At 38.3% G+C, this 13027-nt stretch overlaps 1 long non-coding RNA gene across 1 annotated transcript; it reads right to left on the bottom strand.

The window, feature by feature from the left end:
• Positions 1 to 6967: 6967 nt before the first annotated feature.
• On the bottom strand, positions 6968 to 12742 carry LOC128107845 (uncharacterized). The gene is made up of 3 exons (XR_008217224.1): positions 8180 to 12742; positions 7500 to 7606; positions 6968 to 7057 (listed from the first exon to the last, which is right to left on the bottom strand). It is a non-coding gene; the product is annotated as an uncharacterized LOC128107845 (long non-coding RNA).
• Between the last annotated feature and the right edge of the window lie 285 nt (positions 12743 to 13027).

Raw genomic sequence — 13027 nt, 5'->3', positions numbered from 1 at the left:
AAAATGTAGCGAAAACTGACTACAAAGTGTCCAGTCCAAACTGCTACATGTACAATACTATCCTTACACCAAGCCCTCAGAGAACCTCTCAGAACAGAAACAGGGAACAGAAACATTAAAAGAGGACCAGGACATCTGCCACAAGATTGTGTCTTCTATGTAGGACAAAGAAACTGCACCATTGAAATCTCTAAAATATAATTTCCTAAACAAGACCTGACCAATGACAATACTAGCTGACATGCCAACATGGGTAGAAGAAATCCCACAAGTTCCAACCCTAGCTAAAGAGCTAAAGGTAAAGACTGCTGAGAGGGGGAAAATCAGTCTTCCTCAGGAATGAGCCATTTAATTAGTTATCCAATATCAAGTGATCAGCGCTTAAAACCATATACATCCACGCAACACTAAGTGGACTCAGCAGTTGTATTTGTATATTTATTCATTTGTGTAATAATGATGATGATTAAAAAAACAGAGGTCATGAATCTGAGAGAGAGCAAGGAAAACACAAGGAAGATGGAGGAAATGATATCAATACAGTACATATATATGAAATTTAAAAATAATTTTAATTTAGTTGAAGATTTCTGACAGCTTAGTGACATCATAACCACCTGTGCTGGCTGGTCTAGATTTATCTGAAGGGAGGGAACCTCAGCTGAGAAAATGCATCTATAAGATCTGGTTGTCAAGTATTTTCTTAATTAGTCATTGATGGGGAAGGCACCAGCTAATTGTGGGTGGTGCCATCCCTGGGCTGGTGGTCCCGGGTTCTATAAGAAAGCAGGCTGAGCAAGCCATGGGGAGCAAGTCAGTAAGCAGCACCCCTCCATCTCCATGATGGCCTCTACAACAGCTCCTGCTTCCAAGTTCCTTCCCTGGCTTCCTCCAATGATGAACAGTGCTGTGAAAGTGTAAGCTGAATAAACCCTTTCCTCTCCAAGTTGCTTCGGTCATAGTGTTTCATCACAGCAATAGTGACCCTACCTAAAACACTCCCTTAAGTCACATCGCAATGTATTAGCCATGTGTTTGTTGTGACATTGGCTTAAACAGACTTACTGGGCTGACAGATCTATAGAAATATAACACATATTATTATGTAGGATACATAGTATTTGATAATGATAACAGCATTACCTGTGTGTTTATTATAATATACTTTAATTATTTTAGAGTATATTCCTTATGAAAAAGCTTCACTGTTTGTTATTCTGGGTCATCGATCTCATGTTTCTCCCATTTCTTGTTTGCATTATTTTGTTTGTGCTTTAATTGTATCTTCTTTTGTTCACTCTGGCCCTAAAAATAATAAGTCATACAATAGACAGACAGAGAGATAGCTAGATGATAGATAGGGACCAGGCAGCCGAAACAAAAATAATTACATAGCTTAAGTGTGCAGTGGACTGCTCCATCTATGCTTACATAAATACATCCTATGATAAACCAACAACAAAAGCACTAATGGTGCCTTTCTTAGAAAATGCCACCACTGTGAAGTGATGTGTGATTAGACTGAGGAGGGTCTGAACCCATTAAAACTTTTTGGCATCCACACACTTGGTGAAGAAATTTTCTAAACAAAACTCAGGTGTGGAAGGCTGGTGGGTGGATTTGTCCAGGCTTAGTGTTTTACCAAGTAGATGTGAACTGAATTATATGAGGAGAAAGAGCAGATACTGTCTAAAGAGATGATACAGCAATAGAACATAAACTCTAAGCAGGCTGGGGAATGGAGAAACAGACGTAGACGATGAAAAGAAAGTAATGTGATCTAGGATCTGGAGAGCCGATTAAGTCACAGATAAATGTACATATAAGAGACTATGTCCAGAGAACCTAAGTTCTAACTAGCCTGAGTCTAATCTCAATGAGAAAGATGAGGACAAAGTACAGAAGACCATGTAAGCAGAGGAAAGTTTTAAGTAGAAGGGAGCATAAAGGAGCCAGGGCCCTGTGGTGCCTGTCACTGAAGAAAGGGTCAAAGATGCCCAGTATATGTCTCAAAAAAAAAAAAAGAATGATAGACGCATTGGGCTCATTTAGGAAGAAGTAAGGCAGGGAAAAGAAACATGAGTACTCCTTAGTAGGTCCATTTTTAAGATTTAGGAGAGAAAAATAAGAAAATTTCTTAGTTTAAATCTTGTGTTTATTTCTACAAACACAAGATTTTCCTCACCAAGTAAAGTTATGAAGCGTAATTCCATGCTATTGGCAGTACCCGTTCGACCATGCGGCACCATGGCTTGAGTATTCAGGGATACATATTTCAGCACTAATGAAACAGAATCCATCCTAGATTTCCCTTTAGTGTGGTGAGAAAATAAACTTGGGAGGGGAGCTACTAAAACTTAAAATGGAAAAAAACCCCTCCCTATAATATATTTACTTCACTAGATTAAAAGGTCCTTTCCAGATCATTAAAGGTTTTCAATCCTAGAACCAAAAAAGAAAATGGTGGATGAAAGATGGAGACAGGCTGTATAATAGTGGCTAGGAACTACAGCGAATTGGCAGAATTTGTGTGTGTGTGTGTGTGTGTGTGTGTGTGTGTGTAGGCCAGAGGTCAAAACCCAATGTCTTTCTCAATTGCTTTCTACTTACTTTTTGAGTCAGGGTCTCTCAAAGAGCCTGGTTTTTCCAGTTCAGGTGGACTGGCTGACCTGTGAGCTATGGAGCTCCTCCTGACTCTGCCTTCCCAGCACTATACTTGCAGACATGCACTGCTGTGTCTGTCTGTTATGTGGGCAGTGGGGATCTGAAAACAGGTCCTCATGCTTGCAAAGCAAGTTTTTTTTTTTTTATCCAATAAGCCATCTTCTTGGCCCCAGAATGTTTTGCTCTCAGAGAATGGAGTAGGGAAATTCCAATCTCTTGCAGCCTTGCAGGTAGGCACTCCAGTTTAACTTATTAATTTCAGGATGTCTTTGAAATAGTGACAATACAATGTTAAGATTAGTAAGTTATTTCAGGCATATAAAAATAAAAAGTGAAGTTCTGTTGAGTCCTCATTCATTTGATTAAATAGTCTTGAAATTAAAGAACTACTAAGTCATTGCCTTGCAAAGCCCCTGTTTGAAACAAGGAAAAACTCATCATGATTGGTTATGTTGGTAGATGTTTCTCATCACATAATCCACTAGTATTTTTCAAATTATTACCCATACTCTAAAAAGAAAAACTTTGAATAAGACAATATAGTTGGGGGAAAATATGTTGAAGAAATGATCACTGACTTGTTGACAAATAATTTGTCCTACAAATGGAAATTTTACTCATCTTGTACATTTATTTCTTGGAACACTCCCAAATTTTCAGCATTCTAAAACCATATCCTCTATGGAATCTCCAATGAGAATACAAGAGAGTCACTGTGATTAATTGTAGATCCTGGAAATCCGACAATCAGTGTCTTAGGTCTAGGATTCTTAGAAGGAAATCAATATTTAATTAAACATTTTTCCCCAAAAGACAGGTTATCTGGACAAAATATAACAAGAGAAACATAAAAATCAAATGGAATCATATATTATACAAACTTAACATATCTACAGAATGTTTTACCCAATCACCAATGAACATGCATACATTCTACTCAGGAGCACAAAAAGCTTCTCTAAAATAGACCACATAATTAGACACATGTATCTTATCTGACTATAATGCAATAAAACTTAAAATTTACAACAAACAGATCTCTAATAAGTATACAGATTCATTAAGATTGAATAACTTGTTATGAAATAATGAATGAGTCAAGGAAGAAATAAAATCCTCAATAAAATTCTTGCAAAGCAAATACAGTCATACATCAAAAAGATTATCCACCATGACCAAGTTGGCTTTATCCCTGAAATGCAGGGATGGTTCAACATGCACAAGTCAATAAATGTAATAAACTACATACATGAACTTAAAGACAAAAATCATGTGATCAACTCAATAAATACAAAACAGTCCTTTGATAAAATCCAACATGCTTTCAAGATAAAAATCCTAGAGAGAGTAGGATTAAAGGGTACATGACTCAACATAATAAAAGCTATCTTAGAAACTTACAGCCAACATCATCCGAAAGGAAGAAAAACTTGAAATAATCTCACTGAAGATGTTAGGAATGAAACGGGATTACCACTATCCCCACTCCTTTTCAACTGAGTGTTTAAAGTCCCAGCTGGAGCAATAATGCAAGAGAAGGAAATTAAAGGGATAAAAATAAGAAAAGAAGTCAAACTATCCCTGTTTTCAGATGCTACGATATTATAAATAAGAAATACAACAAATTCTATCAGAAAACTTCTAGAAATAAACAAGTTCAGAGCATGGTAGGATGCAGAATCAACTTGTACAGATCAATAGTTTTTCTATACACCAAGAGCAAACGTACAGAGAAAACGGTCACGAACATACACTCATTCACAATAGACTCAAACCAAACAAAGTATAGAGGAACCAACCAAGGACATTTATAATGAAAACTAAATCCCAGAAGAAGGAGGAGGGGGAGGGGGAGGGGAGAGGGAGGAAGAGGAGGAGGAAAAGAAACTAGAAAATGGAAAGATATCCCATGTTTATGGATTGCTAGGGCTAAAAGCCACAGACTCAATGCAATCCAAATCAAAATCCTCATTTTATTCTTCACAGAAATAGAAAAAATCCTAAAATTTATATGGACCCACAAAAGACCTTAGATAGCCAAAACAATACTGAGCAAAAAGAACAATGCTGTGGGGACTAGGACTTCAAATCTCAAATTGTATGACAGAGCATTAAAAATATTTAATGCATGTCTCCCTTTTAAACTTGTGGTTATTACACAATAAGATACCACCCAAAGGAAGAAATTGTGTTACTTGTGACAACGCAAATAGAGCTGGAGAACATTGGGCTGTGTGAGACGAACCAAGCAAACACTGACAGACAGCGCCTGTTCCACTTTTACTTAGAACCAACATCACTAACTCATGAAACCAGATTGTTGGAGGCTAGGGCTGAGAATAAGGGATGGCCATCAAGCTGTCCAAAGCCTCATTTACAAAGCAGGAACAAGTTTAAGTGCCTCTGATTCTTTTTTAGATCTATCCCTACCCCACCACACTTGAGTTGGGAAACTGAGGCCTCTCCTTTCCAAGACTCACCACAGCCGTACTAGTTGCCTGACTGAGATTGTCCACTTGGCCTGTTCAGCCTTGAGACCCAGTACTAGTCCACACTGGCAGATGAAATTTGCTCCACGCTCCTTGACGAGCCTCTAAAGACACCAGTCTGTAGCTAACTAGCAAATAATCTGAGATAGAGGCTGTAGCCACCAATATCAGAAAAACAGAAAACGTCAACCCAGATATGAATACACATTCATGCACATTTTAAACAAGCCTGCTGAAAGAAAAAAGGCGACCTGAACAGAAAGAAGGAAAAAGTCAACCAACAAATTAACTCCAGGTTTGTAACTCCCAGTACAAACATAAAAACCACACATACACCGAGAGAGAAAGAGAGAGATGCTCCTGTTTCCTCCAAAAGAAAAAAAAATGCAAATTCCATAGTAATAGCTCTTACTGAAAACAACATAGAAGAACTCATAGAAAAAGAGCTCAAAATGATAACTACGGTCAAACAATTCATTGAAGACAAAGACAAAGAGATAAACAAAATTAAGAAGTTAATCCAAGACAGAAAAACAGAGTTTGAATGGGAAACACCTACAAGGGAGGGATGAGAGACTCTGTAGGAAGGAACAAAGCTAAGTCCACACCAAAGGCCAGTGGAGTCCCCAGACAATTGGTGTAGTTTGGGTGGAAGGGCACCAGCATGCTGGCTACATAGGACCAGGGCGGTGGGGATGAGACAGGTGAGACCATAACAGAGGCAGAAAGGATAATGAAATTTACCTACATGAGTCTCAGCCTGATGTGACCACTGGGAGTCCCAGGAAGAAGCTTTTTATTGTAATCTTTAACTTGGTTTGCAAGTATTTGTTTGAAATTTTTGCATCCGTGTTCATCATAGGCATTGGCCTATATTTTTCTCTTTTTGTTAGATCGTTATCTGGTTTTGGTATCAGGGTAACACTGGCCTCTTGAACAGAATTTGGAAATGGTGCTTCATTTTGTATTTAGTGGCATAATTTAAGGAGTGTTAGTGTTATTTCTTCTTTGAAAATGTAGAATTCTGGGCTGAATCCATCTTGGCCTTGGGCTTTATTAGTTGGGAGATTTTTAATTATTTCTTCCAGCTCATTGGATATCATAGGTCTACTTAAATTATTTTATCTTGATTTAGTTTTGGCAGGAGATACACTTGAACTCATTGTCACAGGAAAAGACTTTCTGAACAGAACTCTGGTAGTACAGACATTAAGACCAATCATTAATAAGTGGAGCTTCATGAAACTAAAAAGCTTCTCTATAACAAAGAATACCATAATTCAAGTGAAGAGTTAGCTTATAGAATGGTTTAAAAAAATCTTTGCCAGCTGTCCTGGTTAGTTTTATTGCCAACTTGACTCAACCAGGAAGAGGAATCTCAATTGAGAAAATTCCTCCATAAGATTAATATGGTTCTATAGGCAAGTCTGTCAGGAATTTTATTAATAATTGATACAGTAGGGCCCAGCTCATGATAGGTAGTGCCACTCCTGGCAGGGGGTCCTGAGTTGAATAAGAAAGGAGACTGAGAAAGCTGTGAGAGGAAGGCCAGTAAACAATGCTCCTCCATGGCTTCTACATCAGTTCCTGCCTCCAGGTTTCTGCCACTGAGTTCCTGCCTTGACTTTGCTCCATGATGGGTTATGATGTGGGAGTATAAAACAACAAAACCCTTTCCTCCCAAGTTGCTTTTGGTCATGGTGTTTTATACAGTAATGGAAATCTTAACTAAGACAGAAATTGGTATCAGGGGTGGGGTGTTTATGTGATATACTTGACCATGCTGTTTTTAGAAGGATTGAGGAACACAATGCATTACATATAGATTATTATATGTGAAATCACCTCACCTAATGATTCAGGAATCAACTATTTTTTCAACGTTTCCAGAAGAAATCATCTCACTGCAAAGAGAGAAAGACAATCACAAGAACACTACTATTTGCTCTGTCTCAGTCTCCAGAATAAAAAACGGGGATAGTTGTTCAACTTGACACTGTAACAGCTAAGCTGTTGCAGAGTTCTGTAACCGGTGTTTTAATTGGACAGCCTAAGCTCTGAGACTTACTCTGTAATGCCTGTTGACCAAAATATTTCATGAATTGCTCCTGGAATTGTTCACAAGAAATAATGAAACCTATCGCACTGAGTAATTTTTCTCTTTAGGATGCCAGAGTGAAATCCTGCAACATTTAATTAAATAGCAGTCTCTCTGGAGATAAATTTAGCAATGATAATTTGACCAGGAAAATCTTTTTCTGGTGTGATATGTTAGAAGAGACACAGGCACTAAGCACCCATTTGTCCTTTCCCTCCCCCAGGTGACAGTCTAGGAAGTTTATCTACCTTTTTTCGTGACTGCAGCATAAACTGAAGATAAGCTGTTCCCCTGTAGATAATCCTCCATTGTGATTTCTTTGGCCCTGGTCTCTCTGTTCCTCCAAGCTTTTGCTCTAAGAAGAAATTCTTCTTGCTCAGGGAAAGCTGGTCATAGATGACTCACACGTAGAAAGTGAGACTATGACTTGGCATCTTTTTCCTTTAAAATTATTCATTCTCAAAGAGGATAAATCATTAAAACATGCCCAAAATACCAAAAGCTTTATTTGAGCAAACATTTTTGAGATTCATGAGTGAATCAAAGTGGAAAATAATGAGAGTTTAAATCAAGAAAAAGAGATTAGAAAGTGCTAGAAGCCAGAGAAGAAATGAGAGAAATATCAACACAACTACCCACAAACAAATTTTTACTTATATAAAAGTTCCAGATTCAGTGGGATACTAATTCATATTGTTGACCAAAATGACACCTTCTCTACATGCTGCAGTGAAAAAAAAAATTAAACCATTTTGCCTTTGAACATGCTATATGTTTCCAGAAAGCAGCAATGTTCCCCTTTCAATCTTGGAACAAGATATCATTTTCAACCAAAACTCTGCCCAAGAGAATCACAAGAATACAAAAGAAAGTTTGCATGTCTGCTTTGGAGACACAATCCATCAGCCTTTGCTAATTTCCTTCTTACCTGTGTCCATACATCCGGGGAGCATTTCCTGACTTCCTCCTGCAAAACCATTGAGATGAGTGTATCAGCTGGCAGGACTCATTCAGTAGAAACAGGAAGCCGGGGTGTCAGGTCTCAGTCAGAGCCTGTGTCCCCATGTACCGCTGGAAATCTGTCACACAGGCATGAGCCCCCTTTCTGCAACAGCAGCTGACCTTTCTCCAAGTCCAAAGCCAAGACTTCCTTTTCCAAAGTCACTGAAAAGACAGGCTCAGAATAAAGTTTAGAAGCAGACTGGATGGGGGATTTTGTCTCTTGTTTCGAAGCTGAATTGCATTTTATTTTCTAGGTGTTTCATAACTCAGTCAATCACTTCTTTATCATTAATTTTAGCCCGTGTGTACAATTTAATGGGTTTTACTGCCATTTTTACGCACGTATATCATTGCCCCTTGCTTGTATTTGCCTCCCTCCCCCCACCACGAACACAGACTAACTTCCCTTGTCTCCACCTACTATCCTGTAACTCGTTTCCCTTTAAAGTCAACTTGTGTTTATAGAAGAAATAAGTGTTTCTTCAAGACTGAAAGTATATCTTAAAGATAGAAATATATCTTAGAATTGGAATAAAATTTAGAGTTTGAATTTGGATATAATAATTAAAGAGGTTTGTTTTTCATTTTTTTACTGAACTTTAATCCAAAATTTGCAGGGAATATGACTGTAACACTTTCTAACCCTTTAACTTACCACTTTTGGTAAAAACCTGAAAATATTTGTGATGTGATGTGGTGATATTTCATTTGTGCTGAAATGTAGTGATATTTTATTTGTACATTAATAAATAAAGTTTACCTGGAGATGGGGGGAAGAGGCCAACCATTTTAAGTAAACAAGAAGTCAGGCAGCACATGCCCTTAATCCCTTAGCAGGCAGGATCTCTGTGTGTTCAAGGCCACACTAGGAAACAGAGCCAAGTGTGGTGACACACGCCTTTAATCCTAGTACCAACCATAGAGACCTGGAGGTCTGTACAGACAGACAGACAGTGACAGAGCTGAATAGGAAAAGGAAGTGAGGTAGCTGGGCTAAGAGCCAATGAGAGGGTAGAAAAGCAAGTCATATAAGCCTGGGTAGACAGGAAGTCATGCTCTTGGAAGCTGTAGAGTTGGTGAGGTGAGGTTTAGCTGGTGGCTTTCCACATTTCCCTGATCTCTCTAAGGCTTTAGCCCAAATTTCTGGCTCCATGTTTTTTATTTAATAAGACCATTTAGAAATTCATCTACAATGTGACAAGTTGATATTTCTCATGTTTCACTTCTCGCTTTGCTAATGTCTCTCCAGCATTTTTAAATTCCCCTTTCTTTTGCTTCTTTATATCTGTCCTTTGTTTACAGAATATTTCATCATGTGACTTTTTAATTTCCTTTATCTTCTTGTAGATAGTCCATAGTAGGGTTATAGAGGAATAGCATTTTGTTCATTTCTTCCAAAGACATCAAAGAAAGAGAGACTTCTTGTCTTAGTTAAGGTTTCTATTGCTGTGAAGAGACACCGTGACCACAGCAACTCTTATAAAGTAAAATATTTAATTGGGTGGCTCATTTACAGTTTCAGATGTTCAGTCCATTATCATCATAGAGGGGAGCATGACAGTGTGCAGACAGACACGGTGCTGGAGTAGTAGCTGAGAGTCCTACATCTTACAGGCAACAGGAAATGGACTTAGTGTCCCACTGAGCTAAGCTTGAGCAAAAGAGACCACAAAGCCTGCCCCCACAGTGGCACACTTCCTCCAACAAGGCCACACCCACTCCAACAAGCCACACCTCCTAATAGTACCACTCCCAATGAGGTTATGGGGGCCAATCACATTCAAACCACCACAGTTCCTCTGTCAGTTGTGTCAATGCACTTAGTTCCAGCAAGTAACAAATGCCCTCACATATAATTGAGGTTCCATAGTACATGGCCTGAAAAAATGACTACCATTCCTTATATTGTTATGAGCCTTTATACTTTTCAACTTACTATTAAATAAATGAATTCCTCTGCTATATACATTTCATGAAGTAGAAACACCTTCATGTTGCTGACAAATTGTAGCTCTGAAATAATGTGCTATCTACATAAGCCTGAGAATGTGAGTTTGATCCCCAGGACCTATGTCAAAAAGCCAAACATATTAGTGCTTGCTTGTAATCCTAGCACTGAGAATGTAGAAACAGGGGGAACCCTGGGGTTCACTAGTCAGCCATTCTAGAATACTCAAAGCTCCAAGTCATTAAGAGATACTGTCTCAAAAAACAAGGTGCACAGTGCCTAAGGAACAACATATGAGGTTGACTGTGGCATACATAAGCACAAACACACACATGTGTACTGCACATACACAGTGCACATACATATACATACAAAAGAAACTGTAGCTTAGTAAAGCAAATGATGTTATAAAAAACATCAATAGTCATGCTACTCTTGGAGTCTAAAAATATGAATGTGCAAAGACCATATTAACCTCTAATGAACCTGTGAATTATTCTTTACCAAAAGGTTCAAGTAAATTATTATGAGCTATTCTTACCATTGTACATCATCTCCAGGTTGTAGATAAATAGATAGGTAGGTAGGTTAGGAGGGAGGGACAGACGGAGGGAGGGAAATAGATAGATAGATAGATAGATAGATAGATAGATAGACAGACAGACAGATAGATAGATAGATAGATAGATAGATAGATAGATAGATAGACTAGTTGATTTGATTATATCACATTTTCTAGACTATTGAGATATGTGTACAAATACTTCACACATCTTCACTGATGGATTTCCTCTAAACCCATTCCAAACACAATTACTGTTCCTTCTAAATTTTAAAACACAATTCAAAGATCAATGCTTTACTAAATATTTAAGCTAATAGATCCCTCTGTTCTGTATTAACATTCCTTTAGATGTTGGTTCATGACATAAAATACCTCTAAGACATTGCATGCTGACTGCACACATGCTCATATGCACACCTTCCTTTTTGCAATATTAATCATGATTCTCAGCCTTACCTTTTGGTAAGGCACTCCAGATGGCCCACTAGTTATGTTCAAATGAACTCCAAGATTCCCCCCCTTCTAATGCCAGCTGCCAGCAGGAGCTGTTTGTGGCAGCTGTTTCCCCTGTGGTCAACAGCAGCATCCACTGCTTGGGCTTAGGTCTCAACCCAGTCTTCAAGCTCTTCCTTAGCCTACCTGCACTTAGTCACAACTGTTCCCAATTATCTATTCAGAAAAAGGAAAAGGAAAAGCATTAATAATTGAAAATACCATCACCAAAGGATAAGTGTTTGAAATAACAGGAAATATGTAACTCAGTGTCACAGTCTTTGATAGAGGTAATGAGTTGTGAGAGATTTGGACTACCAAGATAAATTCTATTTTTTATTATTTTAATAAAGAACAAAGCTTACATCATTTTTTTCTAAGTGATTGGGAGTTCAGTGAAGATGAGAGATACAAAAAGAGAGAGAGACAGAAAGAGGGATAGAGGGACGGAGAAACAGAGGGGAGGGGGAGAAAGGCAGCTCACTTTTCTTCAAGAAACATAAATGGCAACTCCTGGCTAACTAAAAAAAATAAGTTTGTCCTCCTGTGCTATGTGCTTTGCTGTGGGATGTTCTCTATATGTGTTGCTCTGATTGATTGATAAATAAAACGCTGATTGGCCAGTAGCCAGGCAGGAAGTATAGGATAGGCGGGACAAAGAGAGAGGAGAATTCTGGGAAGTGGAAGCCTGAGGCAGGGAGACTGATGAGAAGCAACATGTAAAGATACTGGTAAGCCACAAGCCACGTGGCAACTTATAGATTAATAGAAATGGGTTAATTTAAGATATAAAAACAGCTAGCAAGAAGCCTGAGCCATTATGCCATACAATTTGTAAATAATATAAGTCTCTGTGTGTTTACTTGGGTCTGAGGGCCACAGGAGCGGGGCAGGAACAGGATAACAATAGCTACAGTGCTTAGTGCCTTTTGGTCCTGCCTCCACTCTGTGCCTCTCCTTACACAGTCCTCTCTCTCCCTCAAATCTCAGTGTCACCGCCTAAGTGCTTTCCCTAAGCCACCTGTTCCTACAATATTTGCCTTCATTGTGCCTTCATTCCATGTACGACCACATGTTGTTTTGATTTCTTCATATGTAAATGTTCTGTGAATTTATTAAGGTGTATAGAATGTAACAGGTTGCATCTAAAATACAATGCACATATTATAGTATGTTGCACAGTAACCATATTTAACTCAATATACTAAATACATTGTTGTGTACTTCGATTACTGTTTTGCAGAAGGTAATGCCACACCTACCATCTAAGAGGTTTCCAGTACCTGTGCCTGAATAAAGAAATGAATCAATAAATATAGAAAAAAGACAAAATTACATAAATTCTTGGTTAAAAATGCAAGCTTTAAGTCAGTTTCCTGGGCTCTAATCCCTTCTTTGACACTGATCAGCTGAATACACTTCAGAGGACAAATTTTCCTAAGCAATAATAATTGGATCCTATGATAGTTAAATTTACATGTCAACTTAGCTGGGCTATGCTGCCCTTTTTTTTTTTTTTTTTTTTTTTTTTTGGTCAAATGACAGCGTAGAGCTGACTGTAGAGATACACAAATTCCAGAACCTAGGAAACTGAGACAGGAGGGTTGCAATGAATGTGAGGCCTTCCTGTACACCACAGGGAGTAGCAGGGCAGCCTGGGCTATAGAATAAAATCCTGTGTGAGAGAGAGAGAACTCTTATCTGAATTTAAATTTTCAAGCCCTACAAATTTCAGACTTTCTATTGTCCACAAATTAAATAAACCGATA

Source organism: Peromyscus californicus, unplaced genomic scaffold (assembly GCF_007827085.1).
Source record: "Peromyscus californicus insignis strain IS unplaced genomic scaffold, ASM782708v3 Scaffold_12__1_contigs__length_115047231, whole genome shotgun sequence".
Classification (NCBI taxonomy): Eukaryota; Metazoa; Chordata; class Mammalia; order Rodentia; family Cricetidae; genus Peromyscus; species Peromyscus californicus.
The sequence above is the reverse complement of the archived record's forward strand: the minus strand, read 5'-3'. Positions and strand labels throughout refer to the sequence as shown.